General features: G+C 47.7%; 1 pseudogene; it reads right to left on the reverse strand.

The window, feature by feature from the left end:
• Positions 1-21,875: 21,875 nt before the first annotated feature.
• Positions 21,876-22,016, reverse strand: LOC121149717 (annotated as a pseudogene).
• Positions 22,017-25,942: the final 3,926 nt, after the last annotated feature.

A 25,942-nucleotide genomic window follows, 5' to 3' on the forward strand; every position in this document is an offset into this window, starting at 1 on the left:
AAGGCTGGATGAAGGGGATCCTTCTGATGCTTAGCTCTGGGCCATGAAGGATGACAGAGCCTCTGGCTGGCAAGGGGCTGGTACTTGGCTCTGTTCGCTCTCTGCTGGTGGTGACATAAATCAGTTCAGTGTTCCTCAATGGACTGTCCACACTCCCCCTCTTCCCACAGCAGTTGGCCTACCCCAAGTGTTTTGTATGAGTGTCTTTCAGACACAGCAATCCCTCCTCTTGTAATTTTCCCCTGGACAATAATTTCCAAAGTGCACAAAGACCTTTCCCTCTCATCTTTGTTGAGAAATGCATATGTATCTATTGGGCTCAATGATTGGTTAAAGGATTCTGACACTTCATGTACATAATGGATCATTGATAGCATAGATCTCAGAGGGCACTGAAATTTGCTTGTGACATACATGAGTACAGAAAAGGAGAGATGGGGGCTACGTCCTCCCATCTCTGCAAAATGTGAGTCCTTGCACATGGTCAAGGACATTGGAAGGCTGGTTACAGAGCCACTAAATTTTGCTTTGGTCTTTGCCCAATTCCATATGAGTTCATATTTCTACTAAACATGAAGGCATGTTTTTAAATGTTTATTTGAAAGTTAGAGCAACAGAAAGAAGGAGTTTTTAATTAAAAAAAAAAAGATTTACCTATTAGAAGGAGTTACTATGAGAAAAAGAGACAAGGAGGGAGGAAAGATGGAGTGAGAGAGAGAGGGAGGGAGAGAGACAGTGAGAAAGTGTGTGCTTCTCTCCACTGGCTTATTTCTCAAATGGCCACACAGTTGGGTTTGGGCCATGCCAGAGCCAGAAGCCTGGAACTCCAACCAGGACTCCCAGTGGGTGGTAGGGGGCCAAGCACTTGGAGCATCTTCTATTGCTTTCCCAAGTGTGACACTGGAGAAGTGGAATCAGAGATCCAGGAGCTGGGACATGAACCTATGCTTATATTGAATGCCACATCCAAGAGATTGCTGAACCCACTGTGCCACAGTGATTGTCCTGAACATGAAGAAAAGGACCAGTGCCCACCTGATACAGAGTACGAAGGTGTTCACAGCTGACAAGTAGGAAGATGTCAGTTACCATGGGCTGTGATGAAGAATGACATGGTCAAACATGATTTTAACCGAAAATTTAAGCAAACACTTGCTGTGTTATAACTTTCACATTACTTTAACCAAAATCCCTGTGAGAGGCTACAGATGGAGGAAGGAGGTTTGTCAGGGCTCCCAGCATAGAGGTACACAGTTCTTGGTCGGGCAGCCATCGTTCTAGTGTACAGGGGTGGCTGGCTGGGGCAGAACAAGTGGAAGACGGTCCCATGGCCAGTCAGGAAACAGAACAGCGCACCCCAACTTGTCTCCGTTAGGCCTCACTTTCCTGGGCAACCCCTGAGAGATTTTCCCCTGGGCCTACCGCCCAGACACTGTAACGGGCTCAAGGCTCCACCCTGAATCCATCAACTATCACACAGCCGCTGGAGGACACCCAGAGTGTCACCTGAGCCATGACATACAGTCACTCCTCCTGGACACAGGAATGAGATAAAACCAATCTGAGAGTGGGATCCTTTCAGAGCCTCCTCTGCGCCATTTGCCTGTTTTATTTGATGCTGGTCTTTCACTCACTCACTCCTTCACATCAATGCTCAGCCCCAACTATCCCTCTTCCTTGCTTACTTCTGCATAGAGAATGGAAAATGTGAAAACTTACCTTTGAGCCTCCTGATTTGTAGCAGTGGCTCTGGAGGTTTCGGTAGGATCTTGGAGGCAGCTTTGGGTTTTTAGCTCCTCCTGTTCCACCTTGCATGTGGCTTCCATCATGGAGGCCCGCTTCCTCTTGTAGCTTCTGCACTGCCGTCCTTACTCCCCCAGGGCCTACTGAAGCCACACCCGCCAGGCATCACTGCCCTTGCTCGGGTGGTAAAGCTGTGAGGTCAGGGAAGAACACACTACCCTCTGCAAAGGTGGCTGGGTCAGGCTGCCTGGTCCCTCTGTCTCTCTGAGCTCTCATGGAAATAGCCCTACATGTCTGAACACATCCTCTGGTTGTGAGGCGGGCAGCTCAGCTGGTCTGTGTAATGACACAGGCTGGAGATCTTCAAACTGTTCATGGACAACTTGCACATTGTTTAAAAACCTGCGTGAATTTCAGCAGGTTTTTTTTTTTTCATTATTTGTTTGTTTTGGTTTTGGTGCTGAAATAAACTCACCTGCAAGTTCCATTTTGCTGTGGACTTGTTGAAGTTCCCTGGTGTGTGGAATGACCACTCATGTGAAACTCAAGGCTCGGCTCCTGGTTGGCTAGCTGTGTGGCGGTGCTGCATTCTGGAGTTTTCCCTGGACACTTCTCCTGTTGGAGCCTGTCCACCCAGCTTTGCCAGACAGTGGTGCCTCCTCTGTGAGTGCCAGGGACATGGGCAGTCTCTTCCACTGTGGAGTTTTAGTGGGCAGGAAGAGGAAATTAGGGAAAGATTCTTAAATTTTTGGATTGTAGTAAATCCTATGATTATAAAATTAATGCATTCTGTTTATGAGAAATGTATAAATTAAGAGAAAGTGACAATGTGAAGACAGTAAAATGTACTTATAGTTATCCTCAAATAGTCACAAGCAATGTTTTGATTTTTTCAAACTCCTCTGCAATTTCATATCCTTAAGCTTATACTTAATGATTAATGATTTTGTAATTTGATTTGTAATGATCAATCATTATCAGAAATAGTCATCCTTGATCATCACAATTTATTTTTTAAAGTATTTCTTTATTTATCTTACCTATTAAATGGAAGGTATAGATAGAGAGGGCAAGACAAAGAGAGAAGTCTTCCACCTGCTGGTCATTCCCTAAACAGCTGCAATGGTCAGGAGTTGGGCCAGGCTAAAACTAGGAACCAAGCGTTTCTTCCAGGTCTCCCCACATGAGTACAGGAGTCCAACAACTCAGGCTATCCTTCGCTGTTTTTCCAGTCCATTCGCAGGGTGCTGGATTGGGAAGTGGAGCAAGCCAAAACAGGAACTAGCATCCATATGGCATCCGCCAGTGCTGGTAGGCAGAGGATTAGCTTGTTACACCATTGTGCCGGCGGCCCCAGTTGTAACAATTATTTGTAAGCAAACTGTTCATGGTTTTGTGGTACTAACTGTGTGTATTAGGAGTCTTTTTCATGGGAAGTCACAGGCACCTACTCAAGGGTGCTTGAGATTAAAAAAAAAAAAAAAAGTGACCTTTGTCATGGGGATGGAGACTCTTCCTGGAAAGTAAAGGCAGCCAACCAGAGCATGATTTGTAAACAGGGACTGGAATAGGTCAAAGGACACCCAAGGTGCACTGCCTCAGCCTTGCTTCTATGTGTCTGTCTCCTCCAGCAGTTGTTTCTGTGCATTGTGCCAGATAGAAAACCAGCTGCCGATTCCTCCCAAGTTCATATGTGCAGGAGCATCAGAGAGAAGCACTGACCCTGGTTGAAGGAGTGAGGGGAGGGGTGTCTGGGCTGTTGCACGGGACCTGCTTGCTCCTCTCAGAGGCAGTGGCCCTGTGATGGGGTGGAGGAAGGGAGCCCCAAGGTCACAGGGAACAGGTGAGGTTAGGCAGCACAAAGAGGTCCCCACTCCTTGCCACACCACTTTCCTTGTGTGCCAGTTGGCATGTGCAGGAGGAGCCTGGGCTGGGGTGAGGGTGATGTGCTGATTTAGCCCACTCCCCAAGAGCATCCTGACTCCCAGCTGTTGGGCCAGCCAAGGTCAGACATCCCCATCCCCAAAGAAGGAGTGTTCTGTGTGGAGATGCCCCACTCCCACAGGGCCCAGCCTCTTCCTGAGTGTAATCCGAGCAGCAATGATGACTGGCAAATCTGAACACAGGGGGAAAGTGCCTTTCTCCACCCCCAGCATGATCTGCTGCAGGGTGTACCATGGGGCAGGAGGCACCATGGCAACTAAGTCAGAAGTCATGCATGAGTTTCCATCCTGGGGCAGATGGTGTCATGATCAATAGCAGCATTCTTGGTTATGTGTGTGTCAATGTCATCTCTCTCAGTGTGAACAGGTGCCCAAGGCAAGTGTATTTTATAGAGGTACCCATGTGGGACTGTTATATTCCTCCACAGCGTAAGTTGTTGGCTGCCTACTTATTGAAGCAATAAGAGATGAGGTGAGACAGCCCTATGTATGTGCATGTTTCTCAGGCTTGTTCCCTGAAGACCCTTGAAAGCACCCAGATCCAGGGATGCCAACTTGAGGCTTGAAGAATGTAGGGGCTAGCAGGGAGAGCAGGAGCTATGATTTTCGTGCTGATCCTGGAAAGTGATAGGTGTGGGGATTCCTGCCTCATATGGGTATAATCTCCCCCCTCCCTAGGGACCCCTTCCCTGCACCAGATAGAGCAGGGCACTGTGTGACCATGTCCCTGTGCTTGGGAGGCCAGTAGACCCTGCCTCAGCCCCTACATCCTTCTTCTCATCCCCTACATCCTCACTTCTGGGGGTGAGAGTCACTGCAAATGTCCCCCACCCCACTGTCCATGAGGCCTGGGGCTCCGGTTGGGGGCGGGATATAGAACAAGTCAAGGTCTCTACCCCTAGGGAGCCCAGTCTGTCCATACTCAGTGAAGCACAGTGAGTGTGTCAACTCTGAGTGGGAAGATAAATGGCTGAAGAGACCAGGCTGCACTAGAAGAGGTGGGAGCAGAGTGGGGGCTGCGAGCAGTGGTGGGATTTCTTTAAACAGAGAGACAGTTTCCTTGTAGCCCTTATCCTGCTTCTCCTGTCAACATCTCACATCAGTGTATGGGTCACAGCTTCTAGCCGAGGAAGGGACACACAGTGTGAGACCTAGAGCAGGATGACAAGGCCACTGATGCACAAGGCACTGTGGGGTGGGGGATCCTGAACCCACCCAGAAGGAGCCAGAAGGTGGCAGGAGGATGTGCACTGAAAGAGCAGTGCTGGTGACCACTGGCTGCTGTGCAGCAGAGACAGACCTGTGTGAAAGCCCCAAGATGTGTGACTGGAGAGGAGCCTAGAGGCTCAGTGACCCTGATACAAGGAGCAGGAAGAATCTGGGTTGTGTCTGAGGTCACAGAGCAGAAAACAGTTCCTGGTTAGGGTGAAGAGTGAGAAGCCAGTGAAATGTCCTTGGCTGTGACTCAGGAGGCCAGAGTCCAGATGGCCAGCCTGTGGGAGGGGCTGGGGGACCCTAGGATACATCTGTCATCATGAGACAGTCCCAGGCATGAGGAATCAGTGGCTCAAAAGCGCCTGCCCCCAGCGGTGGCCTCAGTTTGTAGAGGAGACGCAGGTGTTGCTTAGAACCCAAGGTCCTGGAGGCAGATGCCGTGGACACAGCTTGGAATGCTAGAGACGAGACCCTTCGCACACACCCAGCTCCTGGTGAGAAGGTTCCAGGGATCAGCCAAGGCCAGTGACTGGGCCCGCTGGCCCTCAGGCAGGTCTGGGCTGGAGTTCAAGGGGGCGAGGGCTGGGCAGGAGGCCCTCACACTGTTCATTCTGGACGGATGTCAGGGCAGAGCCTGAGTGTGCAGCCTCTCAGAGGAAATGGAGTGTCAGGCATTGTGTGGACCCACCTGTAGCCTCCACAAGGGGCCTTTAGGATGGGCTGCTCCAAGTGCTTCATCGTATAGAAGGGGGAACTAAGACCCAGAGACTAGGAGGGCTGGCCAAGGGTCACAGAGCAGGTGCTTCCACCCAGCCTGTGTCCTGCCAGTAGGGAGATCCCAGTCATTGTGAGCCCCTTTGCCTCCCAATACTACCCACTAGTGTGGTTGCCGGATAGCTAAGCTGTGTCTGCCAGTGCAGGACACTACTAACACAGGGCCTTTTGCCCCCAGCTCCCCAACAGGCCCCAGGTTGCTGGGGGCAGGACCTTCCTGCATCACAGAGCATACCTCTGCCTCCTCCATACCACATCCCACAGTGCTTGCCCTGGAATACCCCCTGGTAATCAACTTCCTGGCCTGTGAGCATTCCCCATAGCATCCCGGACCCTTGAGGAGCCAGACCTGGTTCTCATTCCCAAGAAATGGGACTGTCCAGAAGTGTCCTGGAAAAAGGGGTGAGAGTGTGTGTACGGAATCAACCCTAGAGAACAGATTTCATGTACCCCCCTTTGGGACTGCAACTCACGAATATTGCTCGGAACTTTAGGCTGCTGCTTGGCATAATGAAGGCATTAATTGTAACTGAGACCAGGAAATTGGAGCCCAAGTCTCAAACCCTGGCTGCACATTGTAATTACCTGGAAAGAAAAAAATTCTCAGATAGACAGAGAGAGACATAGATATGGATATAGAAAGTCTGGAACAGGCAGGGAAAAAGGCCAACTAGCCTGTAATCGCTCAGCCTGTACTTACTGGTCAGGCTCCCTATTTGTTTTTCTGGACTTTACTAGGTTGTATGTAGAGTTAAATTCTTCCTCACTCACTGGGTTGTTGGGAATTTCCCTGCTCATCTGCCTAAAACTTTTCTATTCTTCAAATGTTAAAATGCAAAGTTCTGTAAAACCATGCTTCATCACTATATACTGTAATGTTTAAATTTTGGCTGAATTTTCTCCCCCCCAAAAAACTTAATCAATTTATGACTGTTAATGCTAAACAAGATGTAACTGCATAGAAACTTCGATGCTAAGTTTATACTCAACTGTTATATATATGATGGATGTTAATGCTGATCCTTCCACTGTTCCTGTGCCATTCTGATTTAGGTTAAACTCAAAAACATGTTAGCTTGGGAGAAAAAAAAAGAGGTTTGTAGCAGCTGGTTGTGTATATACTAAAATTGAGATGCCAAGGAAGTAGTTACAGGATGTTGTTAAGAACTTGCGTTTTCTAGCATATTGGCCGCTCAATACCATGTTAATTAACTTCATGATGCTGTTAATTTCGATGTTTCTTCCTGTTGTTGAAGTTGTGTAGTGACATCTCATTGGAGGAGATGATATTCTACCAACTCTACTTTCAGACCAAGGCTGGTCTCCCAATGAAACTGTTGAATTTATCTGGGCAGTAAGATGCTGGACTCTCCGCATGGTCTATTCCTGCAATGAAGGAATCATGAATGGTTATGATCTGTACTACTGTACAATATGGAGGAATTCAATATGGGGGGGGAGGGCTTGAGGAGGAGCTGGGGGAATTCCAGAGCCTATGAAACTGTCATAAAATGATATAAATTTTTTTTTAATCTGATTCCTGGGAGTAGGCCTTGAGCACAGCAATCAAGATGACCCCATGTCATGTCAGGGTGCCTGAATTTCTGTCCTGGATCTAGTTCTGCTGCAGCTTCCTGCTAATTCACACCCTAGGGTGGAAGACCACAGTGGAGTTGCTGGTTCCTGGTATCAGCCTGGCCCAGTGTTTGCAGTTGTAGGCATTTAGGGAATTAACTGGAGAATGGAAGACTGTGTGTGTCAGAGAGAGAAAGACAGAGAGAGACAGAGACAGAGGAAGAAAGGAGAGAGACCCTGCATTTTTTTTTTTAAGATTTATATATTTCAACTGGAAAGCGCATTAAAATAAATAAATTTACAGAGAGAAGGGGAGACAGAAAGATCTTCCACTTGCTGATTCACTCCCCAAATGGCCACAATGGCCAGAGCTGAGCTGATCGAAAATCAGGAGCCAGGAGCTTCCTCCAGATCTCCCATGTGGATGCAGGGTTGCAAGGCCTTAGGTCATCCTCTTTTTCCATGCCATAAGCAGGTAGCTAGATGAGAAGTGGAGCAGCTGGGGCATGAACCAGCACCTATGTGGGATCCTGGCACTTCCAGGGGGAGTATTAATTAATTGAGCTATTGTGTCAGGGCCCTGCCTTTCAAACATACAATAATAAATAAAACTTTACCAAGTAAAATTTTGGTGCCTAGACACTGCTCCCAGAAATTCTGATTTCCTTGGTCTGGCTGTGGTCAGAGACCTTCCATCCTTTGGTTCAGTCCTCCAAAATGCCTACAACAGCCAGGTCTGGGCCTAGGTAGAAGAACCAGGAGCTCAAAACGCCAGCTGTGTGTCCAGCATGGGTGGCAAGACCTGAGTACCTGAGCTGTCACTTGCTTCCTCCCAGGCACATTAACAGGAAGCTGCATTAGATAGGCACTTTGATATGGGATGTGGGCAGCCTGTGCTGTGGCTTAACCCTCTGCACCTTGACATCTGCTTTCAGCCTCAGGGCTTTTAAGATATGCAGCTCACAGCAAAATATTCATCCACATGGCAGAGAGCTGAATTGTGCCCTTGCCATTCTACTTGTTACAGATGTCCGCCAGTTCGCCTGGGTATTTTTGCTTCACTCCCCAGCTGCTCTGTAGCTCTGCTTTCCCATAGTTGGTCACGTCTCCCACTTGCCCCTAAGTTCTGGTGTAGGCACCAGGTTCCTGTGGACTCACCAAAGCTCTGTGACCCAATGAGTTGTTAAAGAACAACTTCTGCTTGATTCCTTTTCTTTTAAAAACCTTTTTCCATTTTTTAAATTATATTTTTGGCAATTTTTACATAGTTAATTAGGGTAAAAAGCTTCAAGGGCTATCGGAAAGTGGGTAAGACTATTATTTCCACATTGTTTCCTTCATGTATCTGAGGGATATTAAGGGAGAGGCCCAACCCAATTTCCCACCCACCCCAGGTCCCTGATGTGGGGCATGCTCCGAGGGTCTTGCTCAAGAGGTTTTGATAGTTCACCAGTTATGAATTGCTGCCAACCTCGCCCCTCCGAGCACGATGAGGTTGTTGAAGAATCCACTGATTGACATAGTCCATCATAGAGTCTCCATTTGCCCAGTTTTTCACTGCCAACATATAGCTGATTGACTTGTTCTGTCCACTGTCTTTTCAAGGTTAGGGTTCCAAGTCCAGCAGTTCGATTGGGGGGATCCCAAAAGAAACTTTGAGGTGTTCCCAGACCAGATTCTTGTATGTTCTAGCAAGCACAGGGCCCGGTACAGTCCATCGCTCCAAGCAGCTGGTGGTTGCAATTGCTGGGTTGGTTCTGTTTCCAGCACCATCTTCCACTGGAACCAATGAGTATTGCAATCCAGCCTGGTTCTGCCCAGCACACACTCGGCTCTCACATAAACCAGTGGGAGCTGCAGCCTAGTCAGGGCGACCCACAATAACCCCCACCAGGCCTGCCCCCTACCCTGGTTTGCCAGTATGTGCAGCAGACTAGTCCAGTCTGTCCCACATCCCATTTGGCTCTCATACATGTCAATGGGCCTTGAAGCCTTGTTCCATCTAACCAGCTCCACTATGCACTCCACACAGAGGTTGTTGGGTGCCTTTCTGTCTAGCCAGCCCAGCCCCTGTCCTGGTTTTTGTGCCCTCCTGTGAGAATGGTAACCCAAGAGAGAGGAGCTCACTATTTCTTTCCTAGGCCACTCCAACTCCCGGATTATGCACTCTCCAGGTGGTTCTGCAGTTTAACTTGACAGAATTAGCCCCCAGTGCCAGCTTCTGCCAGCTGATGCTGAGGCTAAGCCCAACCAACCCTCACCCACTCTAATTTTGTTTGCACCAGTAGGAATAATCAGCCCTGCCTGGCTTTTCCCTGATCTAGCTCACATGAGGCTCACAGGTATTGTAGCCCTGCTTAGTCTGGTCTGCCCCCATCCCAGCTCACGCTCTCCAGTGGGAGTAGCCGTCCAGCAGGGGAGCACCCCCATATTCCCCCTGCCGGCTCCTCCCCCTCCCTTCCTGGTTCTCATGTGTGCTGTTTGGGCACTGCAGTCACATCTGGTACAGGTCACCTCATCTTGGCATCCCATATTGTGCACTGGTCATTGTCGCGATTGAACCTGGCTCGTCCCACACCGTTCTGGTGCCTGGATTTGCCAGTGGATGATGTGGACTGATTCAGCCTGGTCTTCCCCTGACCCGTGCTAAATGTATGCCAGTGGGAAACTTTCCATGGCTGTTCTGGGCTGTTTCCTATCATGCTTTTTGCGCTTACCTCAGGGTATGTGTCCTGCCAGAGGAGTTGCCCAGGCTCCTCCATCAGAATCTCTCTCAATGCCAGATTTCGCGCATACCAGGGTTTCCATGAGCCAGCCCTACTCAGTTCACCTCCTGTCCTAGCAGAAACAGTGGCTTTTCCTGACTGGCCTTCAACTCAATCTGGTCCTTGCTGTTGGGTGTTTCAGCCCAGCCACGGCTTGTCCATACCCCCTTACAGCTCACACATGGTTCAGTAAGGGCTGAGACCTAGCCTAGTCTGTCACACATGTACCCTGGTCATCCTGAGCCCAAGATGGTGCTGGAGTCTAGCCCAGCTTGGTGCATCTATTCCCAGTCCACACTTGAGCTAAGTGAGACTACAACTGTATCTTGATCAGAACGCAGCCCCCATTCCAGCCTTGTGCTCTTTGGTGGGAATCTCCACCTAGGGTGTTCCCTTAGTTCCCCAACCGAGCCTGTTCCCAGCCATAGATCACTTGCATGCCAGTGGTTGCTCTGACTCAGCTTGGCACAGCCCCTCACCTGACCCTGACCCTGCCTTAGACACTGTGTCTTAGCGTCCCTGGCTCACGCAGACCAGTAGGTCCAAGAGCCTAGGTCAGCATGACCTGTGCTCTATTCTGATTTCTAATTTTGCTTGTGGACTAAGGTTTGCTCAGTCCTGCCTGGTCCACCCCATTCCATTACCAATTCACACATTAGCCAGTCACTGAAGCTAATTTGCCCAGCTTGCCCGACCCCCAGGTCTGGACCACATGTTCACCAGCAGGAGCTATGATCCACCAGGGGAGTTTCCCAAGTTCCTCCATTTGACCCACTCCCAGACCCAATTCTCATATATACCATTTGGTTTTAGGCCAGTGTCCAGCATAGCCTGGCCTTCCATTTGGCCTTGTATGAGATGGTGAACTCTGCAGCCCGGCCCATCCCACACCCTATTCAGGATGCACATTTGGGTGCTGCTGCCTTGATTAGTCCAGACTGTTGTGAATTCCTTTACCTCTGATTGATGGCAGGCTCCTTGGTCACACCTAGCTTAGTCCATTACCCTTCAACTCTTCAGCTAACCATTGGGGCTAGTATTTCCACAGGGTTTGGTACACACATCCCCCACAGAATCTACCCCCCGGATGTGGTTCTCTCGTGTGCTACTTAATGTCATGGCCCTGCCTAATATGACCTGTTTCCTGATCCATCATCATGTCAGGTATAGGATATGGTCCTGCTAGACAAACCCCAAGCCTTAGCTTTTGCATGGACTGGTGTTTGGTGGTCATCATTGTTCAGTGATACAAGTACTATACAGGTTTTAAAGGAGTTTGGTAGATCAGTCTTATCCATAAAGATCATCAGGTCCCTCTCCTCTAACCTACTAGGTCTCATTACCCTCCCTTACCTTCAAAGGAAAAGTTACTCTGTCGTTGGGAGTCTTTAGGTTTGATTGACATCCCAACGTACAGTGGTCTTAACATGGAGATACCTAGACAGCAATTCAAAGCCCCCAAACCCCACAGCTGGCCACCAGGCAGTCAGCAGGTAGAGCCTGGCACTGAATGACACACTGGCCACCCAGGGACAGGTCACCATGTGGACGCGGTGGCTGGAATCGGGGTTCTGAGCATGGAGACAATCCCGGCCTGGCACCGACCGGCAGCCAACCCTGCTTGATTCTTGTTGAAGATGATGATGCAGCCTTCATTCAGGACTGCTGTGTTGGATACAGGAAGCACTGCAGGGACAGTTCACAGTGGGGTAGAGAGCCAGGGCTCAGCTGAGAGCAACAATGTGGGAATCACAGCCAAGCAGCCAGACAGCAGTCAGTGGTGGACAAGGACAAAGAGGGAGATTGGGGTCAGAGGATTTCTGATTAACTGATTCCACAGGATTCTTACTGAAATCAGTCTGAGCTAAATAGACCTACCTATGGGGTGAAGTGGGGGAAAAGGGAAGTCCAATCAGAACCAGAGGGTGATCAGACCTAGAGGATGGCCAACCCAGCTGAGCAGAATTCCTGCAAACAATGGACCCTGCAGAGCAGAGCATGGAAGGGCCAAACATCAGGGCCATGTTGATAGGAGAGTTCAGGGCAACGCCCGGGGAAGTGTAATCTAGGAGAGAACAAGGCTTGAGGCAGGGACACGATGCTTGCTGCCAACTCAGGCATGCATCGTCCATTACCTCTCAGGAGGTGCTGGTTAGGGTAGACTGATGTGCTCTGCAGTAACTGGCAGCACCAAATCTCTCAGGTTTCTCTATCTTGCTCTTTTTAATTTAAAAAAATTATTTATGCGGGAGGTAGATAGAGATTTTTCTATCCACTAGTTCACTTCCCAGCTGCTTACAGCAACCTAAGATACCACAGGGCTAGACCAGGGCAAAACAGGTTCACTGGAACTCCATCCTAGTCTTCCACATGGGTGGCAGGAATTCTACTATATGACCCATCACCCACTGCATCCCAAGATGAGCATTGGCAGGAAACTGGGTCGGAAGTGGAGGAGGGATTTGAATCCAGGCACTCTGATAGGCAATGCGGTAACCCAGGCAGCATCTTAATTGTTGTACCAAACACCACCGGTTCTTATTTCTTAGACCAAATCACCCAGGAGTCCAAGTGGCTGCAGCACATCATCTCCCCATGTGTCAGTCCAGTGACCTGAGCTCCCTCAGTCTGTGGTTCTGCTTTCTCAACACAAACCCTTTCTAAGACCACTACTGTAGGGAAAGGAAGAATGCAAAGGTCTCTTGCCACACACTGGGCTCCAGTCCAGAAGTGACACTGGTTGTACAGCTTGGCCTGGCTGCTGAGAGACATATCCATGTCATCCACCTTGTGCCAAAGCTAGGCCTTGGCTGGGTGAGTATGGGACCAGGAGCCTACCCCGACACCACCACTACCACCACCACCATCACCACCACCACCTGTGCCTGAAATAGGCTCAGAGCTGAAAGGGCAGGGTCCAGTGGAGATAGGGCAAATTTTCAGAGATGAGGAAGAGAGAAGAGAAAACCATGGAAGAAATATATAGGAAGATCTAGAAGCAAGAAGAGGCTCAAGGATCTGAGCTGGCGAACTCACTGTTGCTTGCTCATCTTTCAGGAGTGTCGCCAGCCAGATGTTAAACACAACTTCAATGGCTTCAAATAGAATCCTGCTGACTTAAATGAGTTACAGGGATGACAGAGGTGCTAAGTACACAATATCAGCCACGCACCCAACACCCAAATGCCAGACTCGACCCTCACAACACCCAAATGCAGGAACCAGTGGGATGGTTCTGGGCTGCAAACTCCAGCAAGGCGGACAACAGCTCTGCTGCCCCTGCCAACAGGAGCACACTTGGAGCAGAAGGAAAGGAGGGAAGAGTAAAGCTAATCAGTCCACGTGCCATTGTTCTCATCGTAGGCACACAGCAACACAGGAGGTGGTCCTGTCATCCCCAAGGGGCTCACCAGATGGCCCAGGTCCTGAGCTCAGTGAAGGAGGGGCCAGGGTGGGGACAATGTTGGGAATTCCCCCTAGGAGTTTTTAAGAAGAAAATGGAAAACAGTAAGAACTCTATTAAGTCTAAGTTTGTGAAGTCATTGCCTGTAGAAGGACACTCAGAATCCTTGCTATCGTGGGAGACAATAGTCAGTTGAATCCCCCCTGAATATACCAGGAGCAATTGAGGTTTAGATAAAGAACCTGCTAGAGGAACTAACTGTGTTTTGGGGAACTTTACCTTGCTGTGGAGATGTAAATGGCTCAAGCCCCTCCTCCCTGGATGCCTACCTGACGACCTTCCTTTAAAAGTCTGGTGTTGTGAGGAAGCAACCCTTCCAAACTCATTCTATGAAGCCAACATCACCTTAATCCCAAAACCGGACAGAGAACTGTCAGAGAAGGAAAACTACAGACCTATCTCTCTGATGAACATTGATGCTAAAATTCTCAACAAAATCCTAGCCAATAGAATTCAAAAAATCATCAGACAGATCATTCATCCGGATCAAGTAGGATTCATCCCTGGAATGCAGGGATGGTTCAACATTCGGAAATCCATAAATGTTATAAACCATATCCAAAAACTGCAAAACAAGAACCACATAATAGTTTCAATAGATGCAGAAAAAGCTTTCGACAAAATCCAACACCTCTTCATGCTAAAAACTCTAGCCAAAGTAGGCATAGATGGGAAAATCCACAACATAATCAAAGCAATTTATGAAAAACCCAACGCCAGTATCATACTGAATGGAGAAAAGCTAGAACCCTTCCCACTGAGATCTGGAACAAGACAAGGGTGCCCGCTATCACCACTGCTATTCAACATAGTCCTAGAGGTACTTGCAGAGGCCATAAGACAAGAAAAAGAAATCAAAGGCATACGTATAGGAAACGAAGAAGTCAAGCTTTCACTATATGCAGATGACATAATCCTATACATAGAAAAACCAGGAGACTCAATACAGACTTATACGAGAGTTTGGCAGAGTGGCGGGGTACAAAATTAATGAACGAAAATCAACAGCCATAGTGTACGCAAATAACACCAAGATGGAAGAAGATCTAACCAACAAGATACCATTCAAAATAGCAGAAAGAAGTATGAAGTATTTGGGAATAAATCTAACCAAAAGCGTAGGAGACCTATTCGAAGAAAACTACAAACTATTTAAAAAAGAAATTGAACAAGACCTCAAAAGATGGAATAACATCCCGTGCTCCTGGATAGGCAAAATCAATATCATTAAAATGTCTATACTACCACAAGCAATATACATTTTCAACGCAATTCCAATCAAATTGCCCAAAACATTCTTCACGGAACTGGATACAATGATTCAAAAGTTCATCTGGAAACACAAAAAACCATGAATAGCTAGAACCATCCTGAAAAATAAGAAGTTAGCAGGGGGAATCACAATCCTGGACCTCTGGGCATACTATAGAGCAGTGGTTATCAAAACAGCCTGGTACTGGCACAAAGACAGAAAGGAAGATCAATGGAATAGAATAGAAGCACCAAAAGGGAACCCACACAGATACAGCCAATTAATCTTTGACAAAAAGACCAATGACAGTCCAAGCAAGTGGGAAGGCCTCTTTAGTAAATGTTGTTGGGACAACTGGCTGATAGCCTGTAGAAACAAAAAGATAGACCCACATCTATCACCATACACCAAGATCCAATCTACATGGATAAAAGACCTAAACCTACATCCAGAAACCTTCAAACTCTTGCAAGAAAATGTAGGAAATACCCTGCAAGACCTAGGAGTAGGTTCTGACTTTCTAAGAAGGACACCAAAAGCAATAGCAGTTGAGAACAGAATAAACAAATGGGACCTCATCAAACTAAGAAGCTTCTGTACAGCAAGGGAAACAATCAACAAAGTAAAAAAGCAACCCACAGAGTGGGAGAAGATCTTTGCACACGATATAGGCGATAGGGGGCTAATTTCCAGGATATACAAAGAACTTCAAAACAACCAAAAAACCAAAACAAACAAGCCACTCAAGAAATGGGCACGGGAAATGGGCAAACATTTCACAAAGGAACAAGTCCAAATGGCAAACAAACATATGAAAAAATGTTCCAGCTCCCTGCAATAAGGGAAATCCAAATTAAAACATCGATGAGGTACCACCTAACACCGGTAAGATTGGCCCACATAAACAAGAACACCAACAACGCTTGCTGGCGAGGATGCGGGGAAAAGGGAACCCTACTCCACTGCTGGTGGAGCTGCAAATTGGTACAGCCTTTATGGAAATCAGTCTGGAGAACACTCAAACAACTCAAAATCTGCATACCATATGACCCAGCAATAGCACTCCTAGGAATATATCCAAAACACCTGTTTTACGACAAACCAACATGCATCCCTATGTTCATTGCAGCACAATCAGTAATTGCAAAAACATGGAAGCAACCAAAATGCCCATCAGCAGAAGATTGGATAAGAAAGCTTTGGTTCATCTACTCCATGGAATACTACTCAGCTATTAAAAAAAACAAAATGCAGTTCTTTGTGGCTAAATGGGCCCAACTGGAAACTATAATGCTAAGGGAAATGAGCGAATCCCAAAAGGTTAGATACCACATGTTTGCCTTGATTTAACCTGTAATTTTTTTGTTTGGTTGTTTGTTATTTTTTGAACCTGTCATTGATACTGTCTCAACCCAGATGTTTCGAAGAAGGGAACTTGCATTATTTTTAACATATCGTTTACCCAATACTATGTCAATTAATTCCATAATGTTGTATATTGATACTGAGGTCTTGTTGGGGCTTTTAACTGACCGGATCTTTACTCTGTTAGACCTACCTTCAGACCAGAGAAGGTCTCCCCAAGAGGCCACTGAACTTATCTGGACAATAAGACGCTGAACTTTATGCTAGGCATGTGTTTGCAAGGAATGAATCTCAACTGAACTTGAACTATGCTTATGCAACAAGGTGGAGGAATCCACCATGGGGGGAGGGGTATGGGAGGGGTGGGGGGAATCCCCAGCGCCTATAAAACTGTACCACATAATACAATGTAAACAACAATAAAAAATATATATATATATATAAAAAAAAAAGCTTTGGCTATTGACCATCAGTCAGTAGTCCGTGTGTGTTATTATCACCTCCATGCGGAACAGCGACAATTGCCCACCATGGGATGAGATGGGACCAGAGGCCCAGCAGAGGCAACCTAGCTGCCCAGGGGCATCTCAACCTGGGCCACCTCCACCTTCACCCCTCCTCCTCCACAGAGCCCAGCAGGCGTGACCAGGTCACAGTCTTGCAGATCTATCTTGGAGTAAAATGAAACTCTTTGCATTTCTTACTGTGGCCAGCATGCCAGCCAAGGGGAGGGGCAGAGGGGACACTACAAGGCTTTGTGTGTTCTACCTTCCCTCTTGAGTCTCAGCTTCAGCCTCTGTTTATAGAAAACTCAGCCAGGAATGGGCACCTTCCTCGAGCACGGAGGCAGGACCTCACTGCCACAGAGTGCAGCTGCAGAGTGAAGGAAGCTGTGTTTGGGGTCTTGCTGGGAGTCCTGGCTGGAACTGGAACTATACACTCAATGTCACCCACCTTGTCACTATTTAAAAAATAAGAAACAACATTTTAGCCCATGATTTATGCTGTTGATATCTAATTTATTTGGGATAGGAGAGGCCATTTTAGTTGGATTAATTCAGCAGACTGTGAGTTACAAAGAGGGAAAATAAGCTTGCTGTAACTGGAGGGATTCTGAGTGCAACCACACACACTCCTTCATGTACACACGCAGGTGCAAGCATACCCTCATGTGTGCACACCCAGATGCAAACACGCACTCGAACTCACATGTACACACACAGATGAAAGTGCACTCCTACTCGAGTGTGCACGCACAACTGCAAACCTACTGATACAGAATGTGAACCTCTCTCAGGCCTCCAGCGGAAGTCTAAACTTTCCTTTGTCTTGCTCCCAGGTAAAAATCTGAACCAGCTCAGCTCAGCTGAATCAATAAGCACTTGACTGTGAAATCACTTTAAGGTTGCCTGCCAGAAGCTTCTTCCCCTTCCTCCCTCCCCAACTCCTACTCCCTGGAGGGGAAGCTGTGGCAGCATGGGAGCCTGCACGGTGCTACAGCATCATAGTTAAAAGGCACCTGTGTATCAGAGGGACATGCTACAGAGCAGCAGACGAGGGAGGCCTTGGATACAGGTGAGTGAGAATGGCGAAGGCAAAACAGGAGGCTGAGAAACAAAATAGCCAAGAGAACGCACGGGTTCTGGAAGCACTGTAGCGCCTGCTGTCCGCATAGAACATGCCAACTCGGAGTTCAAAAGATGCAGTCTCCCAATCCAGAAAAGACTAAGCCAGAGGAGTCATAAAGACAAACATCATTCTTTTCTTTTTAAAAAGGGATTTGCTTATTTATCTGAAAGCCAGAGTGACAGAAAGATAGGCATTCCACCTGCTGTTTTCCTCCATAAATGGTTACAACATTCAAGGCTGGACCAGATTGAAGCCAAGAGCCTAGAACTCCATCAGGAGCTACCACATGGGTAGCAGCGGTTCAAGTACTTGGGCTATGTTCTGCTACTTTCACAGGGACATCATTAACAGGGTGCTGGATTGGAAGCAGAGTAGCCAGGATTTGAACTGGCACTCATGAGATACAGCTATTGTGTGATGGTGGCTTAAAGTGCTGTGCCACAACACTGGCTTCAAACATTATATCTTTCCTTTTTAAAAACAAACAAACAACAGATTTAGACCTGGTGCAGTAGCCTAGTAGTTAAAGTCCTCACCTTGAATGTGCCGGGATCCCATATGAGTGCTGGTTCTAGTCCCTGCAGCCCCACTTCCCATCCAGCTCCCTGCTTGTGGTCTGGGAAAGCAGTAGAGGATGGCCCAAAGCCCTAGGACCCTACACCTGTGTGGGAGACCCAGAAAAGGATCTGGGCTCCTGGCTTCGGATCCGCATAGCACCAGCTGTTGCGGTCACTTGGGGAACGAACCATCGGACTGAAGATCTTCCTCTCTGTCTCGTCTCTCTGTAGATCTGACTTTGCAATAAAAAGATTTATTTATTTTTATTTGAATGGCAGATTTTTACAGAGAGGAAAAACAGAGAGAGGTCTTCTACCTCCTGCTGGTTCATTCCGCAAATGGCCATGGTGACCAGGGCTGAACTGATCTGAAGCTGGGAGCCAGGAAATTCTTCTTGGCCCGCTCACATGGTAGCAGGGACTCAAGGCCTCAAACCATTTTCTACTGTTTTCCTAGGCCATAAACAGAACAGGATTGGAAGTGGAACAGCCAGGACTTGAACCAGTACCCTAATGGATGCTGGTGCTTGCAGGCAGAGGATTTGCCTGTATGCTACCATGCCAATCAGCAAACATTATTTCTAAATACATGCTTCCCAGGCAAAAACAATATAACAAAAAGATCAATTAGTCAATATACTTAGTGAACTTTCTCTAAAACACAATAGTTTTTAGATTAATTAGCATAGCAAAACCCATCACTGTGTAATAGAGATTCTTAAAATCCATCAGGATTAGGGCCTGCGCTGTGGCATAGTTGGCTAAGCTCTGCCTGCAGTGCCAGTATCCCATACGGATTCTAGCTGCTTCAAACATGAGCCAACTCCCTGCTTGTGCACTCAGGAAGCAGCCCGAGTTCTTGGCCCCTGCACCCACGTTGGAGACCTGGAAGAGGCTCCTAGGTTTAGATCAGCTCAGCTTTGGCCATTGCAGCCATTTGGGGAGTGAACTAGTGAATGGAAAATCTTTCTCTGTTATTCTCTCGGTAGATCTGCCTTTCCAATAAAAATAATGTGTTTTTTTTTATTTTAAAGATTTATTTTTATTATTTTCTTTATTGGAAAGGCGGATATACAGAGAGGAGGGACAGAGAGGAAGATCTTCCGTCAGATGATTCACTCCCCAAGTGAGCGCAACGGGCCGATACTATGCCGATCCGAAGCCAGGAGCCTCTTCCGGGTCTCCCACGCGGGTGCAGGGTCCCAAAGCCTTGGGCCGTGCTCGACTGCTTTCCCGGGCCACAGGCAGGGAGCCGGAAGGGAAGTGGGGCTGCCGGGATAGAACCAGCACCCATATGGGATCCCGGGCGTGCAAGGCGAGGACCTTAACCACTGCGCCACCGCGCCGGGCCCAAAATAATGTGTTTTTAAAAGAGAGAGAGAGAGCAAGAAGGACACTTGAGTGCTTATGGTGCAATACACAGGAAGACATTTCTGTGGCTGCTATTTATATGTCCAAGCACAGCAGCAGCTCACATAAAGTTCAAAGGACATGCAAAGAGAACTAGACACAAACACTGTTGTAGGAGAATGTATTTCTCATCTCAACCGAGATGGAGCGAGCAGGCAGGTGACGAGCCAAGACCACAGAGCAGGTGCACCTTGTGCTGCGGGACACACTCACTTTCCAAATGTCAGCAGAGCACAGCAGAAAACGGACTCAGAAATGCCAAAGAACACAATTAACCCGAAGCAAAAGACTATCCAGGATGCAATAAGATGAGAGACGAATACCAAAATAAAAGCAAAAAGACCCTCCTCTAAGTTTTTTTTTAAAGATTTATTTATTTATTTATTGGAAAGTCAGATATACAGAGAGGAGGAGAGACAGAGAGGAAGATCTTCCGTCCGATGATTCACTCCCCAAGTGAGCACAACGGCCGATGCTATGCCGATCCGAAGCCAGGAGCCTCTTCCGGGTCTCCCACACGGGTGCAGGTTCCCAAAGCTTTGGACCGTCCTCAACTGCTTTCCCGGGCCACAAGCAGGGAGCTGGAAGGGAAGTGGAGCTGCCGGGATTAGAACCGGCACCCATATGGTATCCTGGCATGTTCAAGGCGAGGACTTTAGCCGCTAGACCATGCTGCCGGGCCCCTACTTTTTTTTTTTTAATGATTGATTTTATTTTTATTTGAAGGGAGGATTAGCGAGGAGAGACAAAGATCATCCATCCGCTGATTCACTCCCCAAATGGTTACAGGTTGCAATGGCTGTAGCTGAGCTCATCTGATGCAAGGAGCCAACAGTCCACTCAGGGTCTCCCTCAACAGCAGCCCAAGTATTGAACCATCCTCTACTGCTTTCTCAGACCATAAGCAAGGAGCCAGATTGGAAGTGGAGCTACCAGGACTTGATACAGAGCCATATCGGATGTGGGTGCCACAGGCCGAAGTTTAGCCTACTACACCAGGGCACAAGCTCCTCTCCTATAAGTTCTAAAAATATTATTTAAAAGAGTTCTTGGATCACAGGATAATTGCAGGATAATTGGACAACTGTAATGGTGAAAGCACACCGGAGTTTATGAGATATGGATAGCATCAAATAAACACATTAATAAAAATGAAAATACCCAACTCAAAACACCAAATAAATAAATAAATAAATAGGGTCTGGTGCCGTGGCCTACCGGCTAAAATCCTCGCCTTGAATGTGCCGAGATCTCATATTGGTGCCAGTTCTAGTCCCGGCACCCCCAATTCCCATCCAGCTCTCTGCTTCTGGCCTGGGAAAGCAGTCGAGGACGGCCCAAAGCCTTGGGACCCTGCATCCGTGTGGGAGACCCGGAGGAAGAGCTCTAGGCTCCTTGGCTTCGGATCCGCACAGCTCTGGCCATTGTGGTCACTTGGGGAGTGAATCAGTGGACAGAAGATCTGTGTTTCTCCTCCTCTCTCTCTATATATATCTGACTTTGCAATAAAAATTAATACATCTTTTATAGATATATAAATAAATAGAGAGTATGTGGCACAGTGGTAAAGAGGCAGGCTAGGGTCCCTGTCCCATATAGAGTACCTGGGTTGAAGTCCTAACTGCTTCTAATTGCAGCTTCCTGCCCCTGCACACCCGGGGAAGCAACAGGTGATAACTCGGCTGCTTGGCTCCCCATCACCCGCTCAGGAAACCTGGATGAGTTGGAGGCTCCCGACTTCAGCCTGGCCCAGCCCTAGCTATCCTGGACCACTGGGGAGTGAACTGGCAGATGGAAGATCTCTGTCTGCCGTCCAAGTAGGTAGTTAAATCACAAGGAGGAAAAGTAAAAGATTAAAGATAGAGAAAAGTTTAAGGAGTTAGTGAGTTAGAAACGGAAAGGCAGTACAATGAAGTTTAACCCAAAGCTACTTTAAAAATAACCAGCTCGGCATGTAACAACTATTTGTTAAACTAATGAAGAAAAAAAAAAAAAAGGAAAACAAGATGAAAATGCACAAAAATAACCAGCAAATCGGGGGAAAGCCCCTCTCCCAGAGGTCCCTCTAGTGCGGTGAGTACCCGCAACACCACCAGGGCAAAGAGGCCTCTAGGGAATCCTTCCGTGATTTGAAAATCAGAGTATGTTGTTGTTGTTGTTTTGGCGTCTTTGTTTGTTTTTCCCAAGGGAGCACGCGAACGCAGTTCCACACTACCACAAATTATACAGTCGAGTTTCCCACATTTGGGGAAATTGCAGGGTCAGCATACCCGGAGTGCCTCGAACCACCTTCATGATCTCGGTATCTCCCCTGCCAGTCAGCATGATGTTTTTTGGTTTTTGTTTTTTTTTTTTTTTAAGATTTATTTATTTTTATTACAAAGTCAGATAGGGGAAGATCTTCCATCTGATGATTCACTCCCCAAGTGAGCACAACGGCCAGTGCTGTGCTGATCCAAAGCCGGGTACCGAAGCCGGGTACCAGGAACTTCTTTCCAGGTCTCCCACGCGGGTGCAGGGTCCCAAAGCTTTGGGCCGTCCTCGACTGCTTTCCCAGGCCACAAGCAGGGAGCTGGATGGGAAGCGGAGCTGCCGGGATTCGAACCGGTGCGCATGTGGGATCCCGGCGCATTTCAAGGCGAGGACTTTAGCCACTAGGCCACGCCGCCAGGCGCAGAGTATGATGTTTTTTAAAATTCCAAGTACAGTTTGTGAAGAAGGTGTAACATTACTAAAAAGAAAACTACACGGCAATGTCATTTATGAATTTCACTGCAAAAAATGTAAATTAATTCTATTCAAAGATAGTGTAATCCTCTATCTCCAAAACCCAAAGGAATCAGCAAAAAGCTACTCCAGATGAGAAGGAAATTTTGTAAAGCAGCAAATTATAAAATCAACAAGCAAAAGGCCAGCGCATTCTTAGAGTACAAACCAAGCAAGTAAGGAGATATCATGGAAGACTCTATTCCAGCTATGATTCACAAAAGAAAATAAAACACCTAGGAATACATGTAATAAATATCCAAAATCTACATCATGAAATATTTTCTAAAACAGTCCCAAAAAACGAAAAAAAAAAAAAAAAACCAGAAAGAAACAGCATTTCTTTGGATAAGAATACCACAGATATTTTTAAAATATGTCAGTGTTCCTAACTTAATTTACAGTTTTAATGGAGTATTCCTGAAATGTCACCCAGCTTTCTTCTAGCGCTGAGAAATTCATTATGTTTACTTGCAAAAGAAAGCCGGGGAGGGGGGGGAGTCATAAAAGAAAACGCAAGACCCAAATGAAGTTACTTAACAATTGTTTAAACATACTATTTAATTTTACAAACACGTTCTTGACACATGTATAGTAAGATTAACAATGGAACAGGATAGAAATACAGAGTCCAGTTTAATTACAAATGGAAATTTAGCGCATCTCAAGGTAGTGGTAAAGAAAGAAAAAAAGCACCATTTCTAGTAAGTGTGGTTGGGATATCTAGATAGCTCTGTAAGAATAGCATGGATTGGGCCCAGCGGTGTAGCCTAGCAGCCAAAGCCCTCACCTTTCATGCGCCAGGATACCATATGGGCACCGGTTCGAATCCCAGCAGCCCCACTTCCCATCCAGCTCCCTGCTTCTGGCCTGGGAAAGCAGTCGAGGACGGCCCAATGCTTTGGGACCCTGCACCTGTGTGGGAGACCCGGAAGAAGTTCCTGGATCCTGGCTTCGGATGGGCATAGCATCAGCCGTTGCGCTCACTTGGGGAGTGAATCATTGGATGGAAGATCCTCCTCTGTATCTCTCCTTCTCTCTTTATATCTGACTTTGTAATAAAAATAAATAAATCTTAAAAAAAAAAAAAAAAGAATAGGGCCCGGCGCGGTGGCGCAAGTGGTTAAGGTCCTCGCCTTGCACGCCCGGGGTCCCATATGGGCGCCGGTTCTATCCCGGTGGCCCCGCTTCCCTTCCAGCTCCCTGCCTGTGGCCAGGGAAAGCAGTCGAGGACGGCCCAAAGCTTCAAGATCACTCAATATCTTGCTGTTCTCTGCCTACCTAACTGTGGCACTCAGGGTGTTGGGGAGTGGCAGAGACTAGTCATGATTGATTTAACGGAGTAAGAAGTATCCTCTGCAGGTGCTGAGTAGCTGGCAGGTTGTCTGTGTAGGTTGGAGAAGCGGCCTGAGGACCAGCTGTGCAACCAGGACCTCCAGTCTAAGAGTTTGGCTTTTGGGCCCATCACCGTGACCTAGCAGTTAAAGTCCTCGCCTCACACGCGCCGGGATCCCATATGGGCACTGGTTCGTATCCCGGCTGCTCCACTTCCATCCAGCTCCCTGCTTGTGATCTGGGAAGGCAGTCGAGGACGGCCCAAAGCCTTGGGACCCTGAACCCGTGTGGGAGACCAGGAAGAGGTCCAGGCTCCTGTCTTTGGATCGGTGCAGCTCCAGCCATTGCAACTACTTGGGGAGTGAATCAGCGGATGGAAGATCTTCCTCTGTCTCTCCTCTCTGTAAAATCTGTCCTTCCAATAAAAATAAATAAATATCTTTTTTAAAAAAAGAGTTTGGCTTCTGTCCCTCACAGTGTACAGGAAATGCTCTCCATGGGGGGTGGCCCTGAGCCTTCCTGCAAAGGCAGCAGGCCTGTGTGCTTGGCGGCTGCCCAGCCTTGGAAGACTGCACCGGGTGGTGCAGCTGGCACACCCTGCTTACAGCAGTCCAACCTGGCTCCAAGGTCTCCATCCCTGTGGCTTTGACCATCTCTACAGTCAAGGCCTGCCTGGAGGTGTTCAGGTCCCATGGTTGTCAGGTGGTCCCTGTCTACTGGCTTTTCCCATTCAGTAAGTGGCACAGGTCACAGGCATTGCGGTCATAGCACCACTTGGGGGCAGCAGAGAGAGGCCAGGCTAATGGACAACATTTCTGGCAGTGACAGTGAGAAGACAATCCCATTAGTTGTTCATGAGACCACCTGTTGGTCATCTGGGTAATTATCCTGGGGGGTAGGGAGAGTATTGTAAGGAAAGAACACAGGACACTCCACAAGATTCACACAGAATGGGCCCAGCGGCATGGCCTAGCGGCTAAAGTCCTCACCTTGAATGCGCCAGGATCCCATATGGGTGCCGGTTCTAATCCTGGCAGCTCCACTTCCCATCCAGCTCCCTGCTTGTGGCCTGGGAAAGCAGTCAAGGACGGCCCAAAGCTTTGGGAACCTGCACCCGCGTGGGAGACCTGGAAGAGGTTCCTGGTACCCGGCTTTGGGTCGGCACAGCGCGCAGCACTGGCCGTTGCAGCTCACTTGGGGAGTGAATCATCGGACTGGAGATCTTTCTCTCTCTCTCCTCCTCTCTGTATATCTGCCTTTCCAATAAAAATGAATAGATCTTAAAAAAAAAAAAAGATTCACAAAGAATGGAGTGCAAAGGGAAGTTTATTTTGGTGCCAACTATTGTTGGAATCCATGCCTCCTCCACAGCATCTTCAAAAAGCTCATGGACAATATGTGTTCTGAGAACACTCTGCATGGGTTTAAAAAAAGTTTTGCATCAAAATAAATAAATAAATAAATATTTTATAAGGGACTGTATACAGGGCTCTCATTGAACCTCCAGGACCACTGAGGACTCCCGCTGGGTCCTCCATGGAGCAGACAGCAAGGCAGAGGTATAAGCAGAGGGAGAGGCCGTGGCAGACAGGGAGATGGCAGCTGGGAGTGCAAGTCTGGAGGTCGGGGAGGAAGGCAGGGTGGGAAGAGCCAGGCTGGATCCTGGAGCACCGAATTAGATCAGTGTACTGCTATGCGGGTTTAAAGACCCAAGGACTTGAGCCAACATGCACTGCTTTCCCAGGAGCATTAGCAGGGACTGGATCAGACGTGGAATAGCAGGGACTCAAGCTAACATCCATATGGGATGCTGGTGTTTCAGATAGCATCTTAACACACTGTGCCACAACACTATAGCCTGGTTATAGTTTTAAGAAAGTAAAGCAATGTATCTGTTACAATCATCTTTTTTTGTTGTTGTTTTAAATATTTATTTGTTTATTGGAAAGTCAGATATACAGAGAGGAGGAGAAACAGAGAGGAAGATCTTCCATCTGTTGATTCACTCCCCAAGTGAGTGCAATGGCCGGTGCTATGCCGATCTGAAGCCAGGAGCCAGGAACTTCCTCCAGGTCTCCCACACGGGTACAGGGTCCCAAAGCCTTGGGCCGTCCCCGACTGCTTTCCCAGGCCACAAGCAGGGAGCTGAG

Source organism: Ochotona curzoniae, unplaced genomic scaffold (genome assembly GCF_017591425.1).
Source record: "Ochotona curzoniae isolate NIBS_2020 unplaced genomic scaffold, NIBS_Ocur_1.0 scaffold_4701, whole genome shotgun sequence".
NCBI lineage: Eukaryota > Metazoa > Chordata > Mammalia > Lagomorpha > Ochotonidae > Ochotona > Ochotona curzoniae.